This window comes from Vipera berus (assembly GCF_964194415.1).
Source record: "Vipera berus genome assembly, chromosome: 5".
Classification (NCBI taxonomy): Eukaryota; Metazoa; Chordata; class Lepidosauria; order Squamata; family Viperidae; genus Vipera; species Vipera berus.
This window is the reverse complement of record NC_138207.1, coordinates 26,472,234-26,487,874: the sequence shown is the minus strand read 5'-3', so window position 1 is coordinate 26,487,874 and position 15,641 is coordinate 26,472,234.

The following is a 15,641-nucleotide window of genomic DNA, read 5'->3' as shown; positions in this document are numbered from 1 at the left end:
TCCTGTTTGGGGAGGTTTGGGCGCCTCCCCAAACCTCCCCAAACCTCGGCAGGTCTCCGTTCCTCCGCGCAGACCTGCCGACCTTTGGGGAGGTTTGGGCGCCTCCCCAAACGTCCCCAAACCTCGGCAGGTCTCCGTTCCTGTTTGGGGAGGTTTGGGCGCCTCCCCAAACCTCCCCAAACCTCGGCAGGTCTCCGTTCTTCCTGCCGACCTTTGGGGAGGTTTGGGCGCCTCCCCAAACCTCCCCAAACGTCGGCAGGTCTGCGCGGAGGAACGGAGACCTGCCGAGGTTTGGGGAGGTTTGGGGAGGCGCCCAAACCTCCCCAAACAGGAACGGAGACCTGCCGAGGTTTGGGGACGTTTGGGGAGGCGCCCAAACCTCCCCAAAGGTCGGCAGGTCTGCGCGGAGGAACGGAGACCTGCCGAAGTTTGGGGAGGTTTGGGGAGGTGCGCGCGCACCTCCCCAAACTCCGCGCCTTGCCTGCCTGCTTCTTTCCGCAGCGGAAAGAAGCAGGCAGGCAGGGCGCGGAGGAACGGAGACTTGCCGACGTTTGGGGAGGTTTGGGCGCCTCCCCAAACCTCGGCAGGTCTCCGTTCCTCCGCGCAGACCTGCCGACGTTTGGGGAGGTTTGGGCGCCTCCCCAAACCTCCCCAAACGTCGGCAGGTCTCCGTTCCTCCTGCCGACCTTTGGGGAGGTTTGGGCGCCTCCCCAAACCTCCCCAAACCTCGGCAGGTCTCCGTTCCTCCTGCCGACCTTTGGGGAGGTTTGGGCGCCTCCCCAAACCTCGGCAGGTCTCCGTTCCTCCTGCCGACCTTTGGGGAGGTTTGGGCGCCTCCCCAAACCTCGGCAGGTCTCCGTTCCTCCTGCCGACCTTTGGGGAGGTTTGGGCGCCTCCCCAAACCTCGGCAGGTCTCCGTTCCTCCTGCCGACCTTTGGGGAGGTTTGGGCGCCTCCCCAAACCTCCCCAAACCTCGGCAGGTCTCCGTTCCTCCGCGCAGACCTGCCGACCTTTGGGGAGGTTTGGGCGCCTCCCCAAACGTCCCCAAACCTCGGCAGGTCTCCGTTCCTGTTTGGGGAGGTTTGGGCGCCTCCCCAAACCTCCCCAAACCTCGGCAGGTCTCCGTTCCTCCGCGCAGACCTGCCGACCTTTGGGGAGGTTTGGGCGCCTCCCCAAACGTCCCCAAACCTCGGCAGGTCTCCGTTCCTGTTTGGGGAGGTTTGGGCGCCTCCCCAAACGTCCCCAAACCTCGGCAGGTCTCCGTTCCTCCGCGCAGACCTGCCGACCTTTGGGGAGGTTTGGGCGCCTCCCCAAACCTCCCCAAACCTCGGCAGGTCTCCGTTCCTGTTTGGGGAGGTTTGGGCGCCTCCCCAAACCTCCCCAAACCTCGGCAGGTCTCCGTTCCTCCGCGCAGACCTGCCGACCTTTGGGGAGGTTTGGGCGCCTCCCCAAACGTCCCCAAACCTCGGCAGGTCTCCGTTCCTGTTTGGGGAGGTTTGGGCGCCTCCCCAAACCTCCCCAAACCTCGGCAGGTCTCCGTTCTTCCTGCCGACCTTTGGGGAGGTTTGGGCGCCTCCCCAAACCTCCCCAAACGTCGGCAGGTCTGCGCGGAGGAACGGAGACCTGCCGAGGTTTGGGGAGGTTTGGGGAGGCGCCCAAACCTCCCCAAACAGGAACGGAGACCTGCCGAGGTTTGGGGACGTTTGGGGAGGCGCCCAAACCTCCCCAAAGGTCGGCAGGTCTGCGCGGAGGAACGGAGACCTGCCGAGGTTTGGGGAGGTTTGGGGAGGCGCCCAAACCTCCCCAAACAGGAACGGAGACCTGCCGAGGTTTGGGGACGTTTGGGGAGGCGCCCAAACCTCCCCAAAGGTCGGCAGGTCTGCGCGGAGGAACGGAGACCTGCCGAGGTTTGGGGAGGTTTGGGGAGGCGCCCAAACCTCCCCAAACAGGAACGGAGACCTGCCGAGGTTTGGGGACGTTTGGGGAGGCGCCCAAACCTCCCCAAAGGTCGGCAGGTCTGCGCGGAGGAACGGAGACCTGCCGAGGTTTGGGGAGGTTTGGGGAGGCGCCCAAACCTCCCCAAACAGGAACGGAGACCTGCCGAGGTTTGGGGACGTTTGGGGAGGCGCCCAAACCTCCCCAAAGGTCGGCAGGTCTGCGCGGAGGAACGGAGACCTGCCGAGGTTTGGGGAGGTTTGGGGAGGCGCCCAAACCTCCCCAAACAGGAACGGAGACCTGCCGAGGTTTGGGGACGTTTGGGGAGGCGCCCAAACCTCCCCAAAGGTCGGCAGGTCTGCGCGGAGGAACGGAGACCTGCCGAGGTTTGGGGAGGTTTGGGGAGGCGCCCAAACCTCCCCAAACAGGAACGGAGACCTGCCGAGGTTTGGGGAGGTTTGGGGAGGCGCCCAAACCTCCCCAAACGTCGGCAGGTCTGCGCGGAGGAACGGAGACCTGCCGAGGTTTGGGGAGGTTTGGGGAGGCGCCCAAACCTCCCCAAACAGGAACGGAGACCTGCCGAGGTTTGGGGACGTTTGGGGAGGCGCCCAAACCTCCCCAAAGGTCGGCAGGTCTGCGCGGAGGAACGGAGACCTGCCGAGGTTTGGGGAGGCGCCCAAACCTCCCCAAAGGTCGGCAGGAGGAACGGAGACTTGCCGAGGTTTGGGGAGGTTTGGGGAGGCGCCCAAACCTCCCCAAAGGTCGGCAGGAGGAACGGAGACCTGCCGAGGTTTGGGGAGGTTTGGGGAGGCGCCCAAACCTCCCCAAAGGTCGGCAGGAGGAACGGAGACCTGCCGACGTTTGGGGAGGTTTGGGGAGGCGCCCAAACCTCCCCAAAGGTCGGCAGGAGGAACGGAGACCTGCCGACGAGCCGCGGCCACACAGGGTATTCCTGTGTATTCAGGCTTGCAGAACGGCGGATCGGCTTATACTCGAGTCAATAACTTTTTCCAGTTTTGGGGGGTGAAATTGGGGGTCTCGGCTTATACTCGAGTCGGCTTATACTCAAGTATATACGGTACTTCAAGGAAAAAAAATCAGCAGTTTAAATACCCATAAGCATTATAGGCAGTCCTCAATTATTGATGGTAATTGGAACCAAAATACATTGCTAAGTGATATGGTTATAAAGCATGTCACATGACCACATTGCTTAGTGATGACAGGTCCAGCAGTCCTTAGGCAAGGATCTATCCCAATCCAAGCCATTTTTCAGCTTGATCTCTGCCAGGCCTGAGCCTCATAAAAGCTTCCAACTCCACCCATTTACCTATCTCTGCCTCTGCCTCTGCTTCAATTGCCCTTCTGCCCTCGCTCCACTCCTCTTGCCACCCTGCACTCCACTAACCCTGCCAAAACCTTGCAAGAAGATCATACAGAACTTGGATAAGGGCCTGGGTGGCCTTGGCAAAAAGGACCGGCACAGCCAGCAGCTGCCTCACAAAGTATCAGGCCAGGTGAGCACTTTGTGAGCAGTTTGAGAAAGAAGATGGTGAAGAAGATGCTGGAAGTTGCAGGGCCGATCATGTGGCAGGGCAAGTGGAGTGTAGGGCAACAGAGGGCAGGGTAACAGGTTGAATGAAGCATAAGGAAGGTCCAGTGCCGACTGCAGAGTGGCCAAAAGAAAAATCGGGAAGGATATAGATGGATAGGGAGAACTGAAATGCCCTTGTAGCTAATAATAAGTGCTGGTGGGCTGCCAAGCACACAAACTTTGATCATGTGGCCAAGGAGATGCGACCAGAGATAAATACAATTTGTTCAGCTCTGCTGTAAGTTTGCTGAATGAATAGTCATTAACCAAGGACCATCTGTACTTCCTCTTAAACATTCCCAAGAAGGTTTTTGCTTTTAGTGAATATAACAGGGAATAGAAGCGATTGTTGACAAGTATTAAAATCTGGAATTTGACATACTACTGAAACTGGAATTTGAACATTCTGCTTGATGAACCACAGTTTTATTTTTAAAGCACTCATAAATCTGCTTGTGATTTGTTTTTTTGCTGATGAATACATCAATCTTTCCCAAGCAATTTGCCAAGCAAATTAAGCCTCAAAGAATTAGGAGTTTAAGAAGAAAACTGTCCTGGTGAAAAAACAACTAAAGAAGCAACAGCAACAGTGGAAACAGTTAAACGTTTTCCTACTTTCTTCCATCTTTATAGGGAACAAAAGCTATGCTTTATCTTGTCACTGCCAACTTCTGTTTCATTCTGGTTTATCTTTTTTGGTTTTGCTACTTGAATAGATTAGAATTAGTTTAATGGAAAATAAGAGTGCAATAAACTATTATAAATCTCCATGTTCTGTTTGGATGAGTTATTCTCTTACAAATATTTTAAAAACTAGACTTTGCAGTTCTATGACCTCAAAGAGGATAATGTAATTCTGGGGCCATTTGTGCCTTGATCAAACAGAAGAGGCAGATTAAGAAATCTTAGCTCTTTTATCCTTCATTTCCTCAGAATGTTTTCAGAAATGTTTGCTTTGTTGTTTTCCCTCTTACTAATGTCAATGGGAGGTATTTAATTAAACAATAACTTAATTGCTTAAAAATGTAAATGTACCTTCTATTCTAGGTACAATAAATTGCAAGGTACAGAACCTATGGTTTCTCCCTTCCTTCCAAACTATAGAATTCTTTTCCTAATAGTATTTTGAAACTGAAATTAGTTAAAACACTAAAAACTGGATTTCCCATCAAGATCCTGAACAGGAGCTTGTCCAAAATTCTTGGTAATTCTTATTCAAGAGTCATATCAGCATGGAATGATGTAGGATTATAATGTTGGTGTAGTTGTAAAAGAATAATGCTCAAATCTCTGGTCCCCTTTGAAGTCTATAGAATGACTGGACTTTTATGAAAAAGAATGTTTATTCTACCCCAAGTTATTTAGAGAAGTGGTACTAAATAAATGAAAGTACTAATAATTATTTTAGCCTCAATTTCTCTTCCCCAACACCAAACTTCAGATACCATATCATGAAATACAGAAGTTATTAGAATCAGTGATCCTCTGATTCCCATGTAAGCATTATAAATCACTCATTTGATGTCATATTTGTCATTACTAGATGACAAATCTCTTTCCAGATGACCAGCATGTGTGAAGATTTTAGATTCATTCTTAATTTTGTTTCCTCCTTCCCTTTCATTTATCAGGACTGTCACATGTAAATAGCTGATAGTGGTCTGCACAAGATAGTCTTTTAGGGGACAAAAAATGAAAAGTAAAGGTAGTTTCAATTATCCTTTGAGATTACTGTAGGGTTGTTTAGAAATTGCTCTTCTGTCCGCTTGGAGATTTTTTTTAAAAAAATAATGCAACAAAGCCACAACAAAATAAATATTCTCCCTTGAAGAAATTCAGAAAAGTCCAAATTTAATAAAAAGCTTTTGTGCAGTGTATTTTGATTTAAAAGTTCTTGTCAAATCATTTCAATGAATCTGAAGCCTGCCAAGAAATTACAGCAATGTAGTTAAGCGCCTTAGCGACAAGAATTAAAGTCTGCACTGTAATAAATAGCCTTTACGGTTGAAACCGGGAAATGCCTCATCCCTATCAGCTCGGAAATAGTTTTCACTCTCTTGCAACCAAACCGACGAAGTGTCTGCAATATCTTGAATATTATTATGGCATATTTTCACGAATTGGTGCTTACTACAGACGGAGCCAGGGAATCAGGTGGTTATTTTGCAAAGCAGGTAGTTTTCATTTTTTTTTTTTTAAAAGTCCCCAAACTAAGATTGGGCTGGCGAGGAAAAAAGAAGGGCTTTCGAAAAATATCGTTCCGGGAAATAACACGTAAAAAACGTACCTGAACTTTATTATTCTTACTTTCTAGCGTGGATCCGCGTGGACGTCTCCTTACACCCGTGGGTGTAGCTCCTCGATAGCCTCGCTTGCAGGGAGGACCCGAAAGATGCGCGGCGCGTGAGGGAAGCCGCTGCAAGGAGGCGCGGTTGGATCCCAGTTTGGGAGAATGAAAACACGCCCCTGGAGCAGGATCTGGAGCAGGCGGGGTGGGGAGCCGGAGTCCCCACGCGTGTTGACCCTCTAACGCCGCTTCAGTTCTCTTTTGCCCGGTCGCCTTTTGTAAGGGAAGCTTCCCAGACCTCCCGGCTTCCCTTGATCGCCCAGCGTCTCAGAAAGTCTTAGCCGAAGGCGGAGGTCGCATGGACGACCCCTTCACTTCCTCAGACATCCGCTTGGTCTCTTCAGTTTGGCTAGACGCGCTTACAACCCCCCCCCCACACTCCCGGAGGAAGAAAGGGGAGGAGGCGCAGTTGAGGGGCCGCCTGCAATGGCAGGTCCTCCAGCTTGCCCGGGAAGCGTGGCTAAGCGAGACTCGGACTCCTGTCTGGCCGTACCACAGTTGCTTTTTCAAAAGGCAACTGGGACTTTTGTGTTTTTTTTTCCTTGAAGACGTTTCGTTTCTCATTCAAAATCTTGTTCTTGGGAGAGAGGCGAAACGTCTTCAAAGAAAAAAACTAAAGTCCAGTTGTCTTTTGAAAAAGCACCGTGACCTGGATGATTGAGAATCTCTATAGACATCTGTCTGGTCCTAGTTCCAGAGGAACTCCCCCCCCCCCCGCCACTCGGTTCTTGAAAACTGTCTCCCCCTTTAAAGCAACGATCGCCAAACTTGGCAACTTTAAGACTTGTGGACTTCAGGTCCCAGAATTCCCCAGACAGCATGTGGGGATACTCTGCCCTAGAGGGAGTGGCATCCTTCATAGGCTTCAAAGTAGCACCATTTCGCCACTTTGCTCCCTCCCTTGAAGTTCTCCTTTCCTTCAGCCAAGCGGGTGGAGCTGATTGATGGAGTTGCAAGATTGAGAAAGTAGGAAGCACACAAAGTACAAGGTGTGTGTTTCTCTCTCCCCCCCCCCCCCCGCAAACAATAGACAAAGCTTCTAATGCCATCAACTTTTCAGGTACAACCTGGAGGAAAAGCTAAATACTGAGACCAACTCATTACGCTCAGCTAGCCCTTGCAACAGCGTTGGTTGAAATTCCGGGATTTGGGCTTGATACATCTGTATGGTGCTAAACTGGGGAAAGCGTGGAGTGAGGGAAGGTGAATACTGGCCTCGAATGGGTAGAAACATTCCAATATTTTTCTAAACGTCATTTGCGCTCCATCTTCCAGCATAACTCCAGGGTTATCTTTCCCATTGGTAAAGATAGTGCTTTGCAACAAAGTCTTAAATCTAACACACCTTTCTTAAAACTACCAAATTGCAAGGATTTCTGGTTCTACAAAATGTTACATCAGGCAAGATGTATGAATCACACTTTCCTCTTCCAAATTATTTCCCAAGGCATAGACCTCCTATATTTAGACTTCAGAGGTTTGAATATAAATCCTGTTGAAACACTGTTAGTTTGTACATCCAACTCTGTTGTTTTTATATAACTTGACCATTCTCATTCCAACAATTTAATTATCCCCACTGGGCCAACAAATATTAATATATTTTTTCTCTTAAAGGACAGAACTGAATCCAGACATTAGGCAAAGTCACTTATTTATATTGTCAACATATTGACGAATGTTAGATGTCAACAGTTTTTAGGAAATATTCATTTAATGTTATTCTCATGTTTTTCTTTTTCTTTGCTTGGTGAAAATCCTATTTTGGCTTTCTATTTGATGTGCCAAATATTTTTCAACCACTCTGGTCTGCACTATTGCAATTATTGCAAGGATTTTTATTATGGGATTTCCACTGGTTGTTTCTTTATATTTGTTTGTAATTTTATTGGAAAATTAAGGTTGAAGTATGAAAAGGATTTTCCCCTAATGAGAAATCAGGTTATTTTGAATTCATAGTAGGTGTTTCTCTATTTGGTGAGTAATAACAATAATCTATAAAGCTTACATCCTGCAACAATACCTTTAACACCATCAAAGAACCACACCTGCCTATTCCAGGTCCTTGGTAGGGGCTTGATAGGTGGATAAAAATGTCAAATCCAGTCTAAACATCTGGCTGATTGTGCAGTGAACCATTTTTAAATTGCTGCATCCAGTCTAAACATCTGGCTGACCGTGCAATGGACCATAGTTGCACCACCTGGAGACAGCAAAAGAGAAAGAAATGGAGAAAAATCACAAAATGCAAAGGCCTGCTGATAGCAGTAGAACAACCATAAAAAAGAAAGCAAAGATAATATTATTAATAATAAGCACTTGGATGCAATGCTAAAGAACTGAAGTACGTCTTGAACACCATCAACATTGACAATTGCAAAAGGCAGCTTTCATTGAAACAGCTTACATCCTGTGACACCTTAAATACCATCAAACAACAACACCTGCCTATTGCAGGTCCTTGGGAAGGCCTCAATAGATGGATAAAATACCAGATCCATACTAAATATCTAGCTGACTGTTGACCAACCATAATAATGATATAGTATCTTCTAAAAAACATGGATTTACCCATTCTTCTTATTCACTAGATTTGCTTAATATTTTTGAATTTCATATGGTGCCATCAATCTGTACCTTCTTTTCAAAGAGATCAGGTCCTTTTGTATTTGTGTAGTTAGATATATTGTTTTGCTAAATTATATATTACCGGTATATTGCTCCTGGTTGCTGCATTTGAAATGGGTCCTGTCAAAATCAATGAAGCCGTATTTTCAGTTATCATGCATATAGAAGGATGTTGCTAGGGAACTGTTTAGAGCAATTCTTCCTCAGCAGAAATCAGCTAGGTAAGGTTCCACAGTAAGGTAGCACAGTTTAGCTGAGCTGCGATGGAGGCCAGGACAAAGACACATTTTCAATTTCTTTCAACAAGTGTTTTCCATTCAAGATTTGCAGAGGGAGGAAGAGAAACTGTTCACATTCACCCTAATAAAATGGTGCTGAAAAATAGGATGAGGAGCCATCCATAATCCCGGCAGATTAAACATTTCTCATCAGTTATGGCAGCAGAATGCAAGGATGCAGGATGATATTGTGTGGCTGTTCAGATTTGCAGGCATCTGAGAACCATGTGCAATTCATTAGCTGAAGGGTTTCTTCTGACTTGCCTGCTTTGCTGAACTCAGGCCTGGAAGGACAAATGACGCCCTTTCTTTTAGACTCCTACTGCAACTTTTTTCCGAAGCTTAGTATCCATATGCTGAATGGGTGTTATTGCAATTATAACTATCAATTAAACTATGGATCAGATTACCAAATAAAGAGAATATAAACTTATTTATCTAAAGAGACAAAATATACCGTATGCTAATGCTAGAGTGCAAGCGTTTCTTGTCCAAAATTTTTGCCACACCCATTGTATTAGCAAGCAGGAAATTTTTTAAGGAGGCTTTTAAAAAGTTTGACTTAATAATTCAACACTACAGTACTTTCCCCTTTGTATTAATACATGCAACTCTGACTAATACATAGGGGATGAGTGGAATAGAAATAGGGATTTTTCCATTCTTGCCTTTACCTTCTCAACTACATTCCATACTGACAGGGGCTTTCTTTCTTTTGCCTCTTACCAAAATTCAGCAATCAAGAAAAGCAACAGCCCTTTGACTTTAGATTGGAAAAAGTGAATTATTGACAAAGATTGACCAGGACCAGACAAAGCACTAAGCCACAGTTTTAAAATAATCATTGAATAAACTTTATTGAATAAACTTTAATGGATATTCATATAGCGTAGAAAGCACAAATATATTAATCCTATTTTAGCTTTGTCTAGTTCTTGAATGGTAGGATATGGATTTATTTGTTCATTCATTGCATTTGTATACTGCTAAATCTCACAAAATTCCAAGCAGTTAGCAGTGATGCCCAGAAAAAACATCTATTTAAAATATTCACGGTAAAAAACCCAATAAAACACATAAAATACGGTGAGAAACAAATCTCTGTGGAAAAGCTTAATTTGGAGCATCGTCCTTAATAAAATCAAAGTAGCCTCAGTTGAAAGGGTAAACCAAAAGGACCACAGAAAAACAGTAGTTCTGCACCTCAGTTTTCCTAATTTCATAGAATCAGGACACAACTAGAATTGTCTGCCAGGATATTTTGATTCTCCAGTGGATTGTTACAGGACCTAGTTATCAGTCTGCCTATATTCTCCAAACATTTGGAAATAATCTATTAGGTGATTCCCTAATAGATTATCACGGGTACCACCCACAAACCTTTTGGAAGGTTTAACATTATTCCTAACCTACTTCTTGTTGGGAATTCTAGGAACTGTACTGCCAATACTTTTGGAAAACACTATAGCCTGCTGTCAACCCTTTCTCACTAATCCAGTTTGGAGGCAAATAGATTGATTCCTGCCCTAATCTGAAGCAGATGTTTCTGAATTGTATCTGCTGGCAATTCTTTACCAATTTCAAAGAATTCTGACAGTTGTACTTTAGCATCTGGAAACACAGTTGATCCACCCGTGGCATGATACCGAAGTAAATGAAAGTCAATTCCATATCATGTAAATTTCAATAAAGCCACTTTAATAAAGATATTTTACAATAAATATCTACTCCAAAGGAACATGTTTCCTAAGGAATATTGCTTTGGCTGTGATAATGTGATAATGTGATAATGTGATAATCAAGTTCCCTTCGTCCAGTGCGCTCCCACAGGGAGGGTCTCCTCAGGGTGCCGCCGGTAAAAAATTGCCGCCGGATAACACCCAGAGGGAGGGCCTTCTCAGTGGGTGCGCCTGCCCTCTGGAACCAGCTCCCCGTGGAGCTCAGGACTGCCCCCGACCTCCGTTCATTCCGCCGGGACCTGAAGACCTGGCTCTTCGAGCTCTCTGGCCCAGGCTGAGAATTTTAATTTTAATTTAATTGGGGTTTTTACTTTTTTCAGGGATTGATGTAATTTTCTAATTGTTTTTAACTTTTGTATTTCTTGTTTTAAATACCCTGTAAACCACCCTGAGTCCTTCGGGAAAGGGCGGTATATAAATCTAAATAAATAAATAAATAAATAAATAAATAAATAAATAAATAAATAATTCAGGTTTAATGATAAATACATTATATGTGATTCCCCTTGAAAATGGCCCAGATATTTTATTTGAAATACTTCCTTTTGTTCATCTACAAATGCATCAGATGTCTAGGTATACTTGGTCAAATGGTACTTTCCAATGAATTTACAAGATAACAAAAGTTGACATAGTATGGTATAGTAGAAGTTAAATGCTACATCTTTCAGCAAAATGATTGCTCATCTGAGGAAAACCCACAACTGTTTCAATTGTTTCAAGCAGCAGATCATGAAATGGCAACACTCCTGTGTCCACTAGTCAAGCTTTCTGGTTTATTATATCAAGTAATATAGTGTTAATATGTATTATTTCTATCAGTTTTATTTGTTAATATTGGCTGTTTGCTTTAAGAGTCCATTGGATGCCTTTTTTAAAAGTTCTGAATTCATATTGAAGAAAAGAATGTCTTTGCCTAAATTTTATATGGTGGATTTTAGTTTTCACATTAGATCATCACTTCTTTCAGCCCATTACACTCATTTTTCTAGCTGTCATTTCTTGCTCAGATATCTTCACCCATTTCTTGTCTTTTACTGGTATAAGTTTCCAACAGTTATAACTAATTCTACTACTTGAAGTAGCTCCTTCAAAATGATCATGAATTTGGGACATACAATCCACATACCACTTTCCCAAGATCCCATTCACAGCTCCCAAAAATTCTAGGGACTCCATTTTGGATCTTTCTTAGTGATTTTTAATGAAGTTTTAAATGACCTTTGGGATTTAAGACACTAACCTTGTCCCCAAAACACTCTGATTTCTCCAGATTCTGCAAAGATAAAAAAAACGTTCACCCAGTCCAGTGCTGTCACAAAACCACCAAGTACGTTTCAGCAATCTTGAGGCAGAATAAAAACAATGGCTTATTATACAGCTTTAAGCCAAGGCCTGCAGGCATTACTGAAATTTATGTGTAATTTTCTTGTCTCTTTCTACATGGTTATTTTCCCTGGGCTGAATTTTAAATTTTGAACCTCTTGGCTTTTGGACTATAAACTCCTTGGCATATTCTAATGTACTTTGGCTTCATACAGAAAAATGATGCTATATAAATAATCAGTGGAATTATTTCAACATGATGAGAACTGCTTCAATACAAGAAACCAGACTAGTAAGCATATTGGTAGGGATGTTCTAGCCCCTAAAAACAGTGACTCTTTGAAGAAGTATCTTCTTTCCTCCCCCAAAAGTGATTCTGACAGCGAGTTCCAGTAGAAACTTGCTATTGGTCACTTATTAATTCTTGGGTTTCAGTAGAAAGAAGTAGAACTCCATACACCATTGGGTGGTCTCTTTATAACCAGCCATATTTCCAGTTGCTTCAAGATTATTAGTGGTTACTGGACAAAATGTACTGTTGAGTGCTTTGGTCTGTGAGCCAGTTATTAGTACCATTGGGCCTCTGGAAATCTGCCTTGTAACTATAAAACCATGAATTAAAAATAATAATAATTGGATACAGCAGAAAACTAAGTTGTAGCTCTTATAGAATTACGTAAGTGATAGAAAAGCTCAAAGGTCATCATTAAAAGAGCTCTTACAAAATCATGAGCTTTGACTATGAATGAATCTGATTCTTTGAAATCACACATGCTTTTAGACAAGCCCACGCTAGTGGATTGCTTTGCCAGCAAATCTTGGCACATTTTAGTTATTAAACAATGGTGATTTGGATGGGATTCATTACTAAACAGAGGCAAGGGAATTTTCTGTGTGAAATTAAACTGTGCTTTGGCAGGGATGATTGGCTCAAGGTAAATCTTTGTCTATTCAAAATGAAAAGAAAAGAGAGGCAGTGGCTTTATATGTGTTTCTGCAAGTGTGTGCATGCATATAAGAGAAAGAGAAAGGGAGTGTAAATTATTGGATTTGGAGAATGATTGGTGAATGTTGGATTTAAGTGGATCAAATATGATTAAGTAATGAAACTATTTTGTTGGTGATAATGTGATTCTGGTCATATTCCAAGTGAAGGTTAGAATATCAATTCTTAAATAAGAATATGGAAACCAATGTCCACCAAAATCTATGTGTCAAAAGTCAGGTTTTTAGCATATCAAGGGAAATCCAGGTGCATGGGAAGATGAAAGGCACAAAGTTTCATACATCGTACTAAGCCAGCATGTTGACTGATTTGTTACTTAGCATGTTTTGTGAACTCTACCACTATGACCCATGACTTCATAAAGTGTCCACTCAGCCAATTGTAGCTCACTCAGCAAACCACACTGTGGGAACAAACAAATCATACCTTCCCACACTGTGAAAACCTAGACATTTTATTTCTAGCAATCAGGAGTCTAGAACTGAAGCATTTTATTCAAGGCTCCAACTGTGGATCATCTGTGGGTCATTTTAGAAACTCCTCCAAAGTTTCCATTCATGAACAAAGTCTTACTTTAAGAAGCAACTTTACTTACTATTTTTTTCTTACTTAAATGTATATGTGTACATTTGGCAGCCAACCTATCCTACTCTTTCTGCCATAAGCACCCTCTAATATTGGGGGGACCACTGTTGTTTTCTTGGAAATGGCAGGGATCCTGTCCATATCACATAAGAGAGGATCTGATAATATTTCCTTTTAAGAATGATGAGCCCTGCTCAGCCTCAACTGTCCCAGAAGTTCATTGCTTTTCAGGGAACTCCTCTTCAAGAAGGAAGCCATGTACTTATTAATCAATGATTTATATTTATGTAGAGCAAATGGAGTAGAATATGTTGTGAGAAATTGGAGGAATGATATGGATGCCTGAAGAAAAATCACAATGCAAATCTTGCAAGCAAACTCATATTTAGACCCTAGTGGATTATGGCAACTGCATTCTGCATCAGAAAGTTCTTTCAGACCATAAAGGTTAACCCAGTTTAAAACATAGTGCAGTAATCCCATCATGACTGAAACAATCATGAAACTACCGGATATGCTAATTCAGGAAATGTCATTGTTGATTCACCAAATAGGCAATGTTTGGCTAACCAGAATTTACCACATTTGATATTTGCTATTGTTCAATTTTTTTGATTTGGATAGATCAACAACTTCATTTAAAGAGATACATTTTCTATCTTAAAATATAATCCAAAGTGGAAATAACTGGGTGTGGGTTTAGGAGATGTGCATTCTCTGCCTTGTCTGTGGAACATCTCGCCCCATGATGTGAGTGTTAAGACCTGGCTCTGTCGACTAGCATTTGGGTCCAATAGTGGTATGCAACCAGAGGGATGGTTGGTGGCTTGAGGGCACTCTTTTTTTTTAAAAAAAAAAACAACTTTGTTTACCCTGTAACATTTTTTTCCTTTTACTTGTAAACGGTTCAGAGTCACCTAGTGAGATGGGTGGTGCGTAAATTTGATCAACCAATCAATAAAAATGCTTTGCTATTGCATGGTTTGACAGAAGGGATTTAGTGATGGACATGATAAGTCTTTGAAGCTGTTCTGTCACTTCTCTGATTCATGCTCTGATAGACATCACCTTTCATGTGCTGGTTGGCCTGAATGACATTCTTTGTAGTTATTCCTTTTTTTTTCTTGTTTCTTCCTTCTGTTGAATTCCACTAACATACTTCTGTTAGATAATGCTGTTTGCTCGCTCAGTGACTATCTTGTTGTGTCAACTTCATGTAATAGTTGTGGCTTATGTTACACCTTGGCTATTGCTTTTAATGTGTGAATCTACAGAAATAAAGACCAATGAGACAGCTATGGATAGGATAACCACAGAGAGGAGAATATTCCAAGAATCTTTAGTTTCCTCCTACCAAATTTCTAAGTGAAAATGTAATACCCAGATAGTCCTTGACTTATGACCACAATTGAGCCCAAAATTTCTGTTGTTAAGCGAGACAGTTGTTAAATACATTTTGATCCATTTTACGACTTTTCTTGCCATAGTTGTTAAGTGAATCACTGCAGTTTTTAAATCTGTTACATGGATGGATGTTAAGTAAATCATGCTTCCCCATTGACTTTGCTTCTCAGAAGGTCAAAAAAGTTGATCTAGTGACCCCGAGACACCGCAAATGTCATAAATATAAGTCAGTTGCCAAGCCTCTGAATTTTGATCATGTGAGCACGGGAATGCTGCAATGGCTGCAAGTGTGAAAAACAGTCATAAGTCAGTTTTTTCCAGTGCTGTTATAAATTTGAAAGGTCACCTAATGAACTGTTGCAAATCAAGGACTACCTGTATAGTAGATTATATTTTTACTTCTAACTGATGGCTTACGAATCCTTTAGTGATTGTATTTGGTGGTGAGAGAGAACTGATAGACGTAGATTATCAGACTTACATATATAATCTCTCCTCCTTTCTCTTCTATAGACCCTACTCTCCACTCCATTGATGGAAATGGCATCTTTTCTCAGGTAAGATTACACACACACAAACACACACCTTTCTCTGATTGGTCTTTTCAGTTCAACTGCAGCACATAAAAAATCTAGAGGGGTGGGTTTTTTTACTTTCAATACTATAAATTCTGCCTCTTGGTATTTCATTATTTGCATTATACAGCTGCCGGGAATTGTTTATCTGCCTGAAGCAAACTTAACATGTTTAGACTTTTACTGTAAAGCCATTGAAAAAGGCCACTTTTTTTCAAACCATT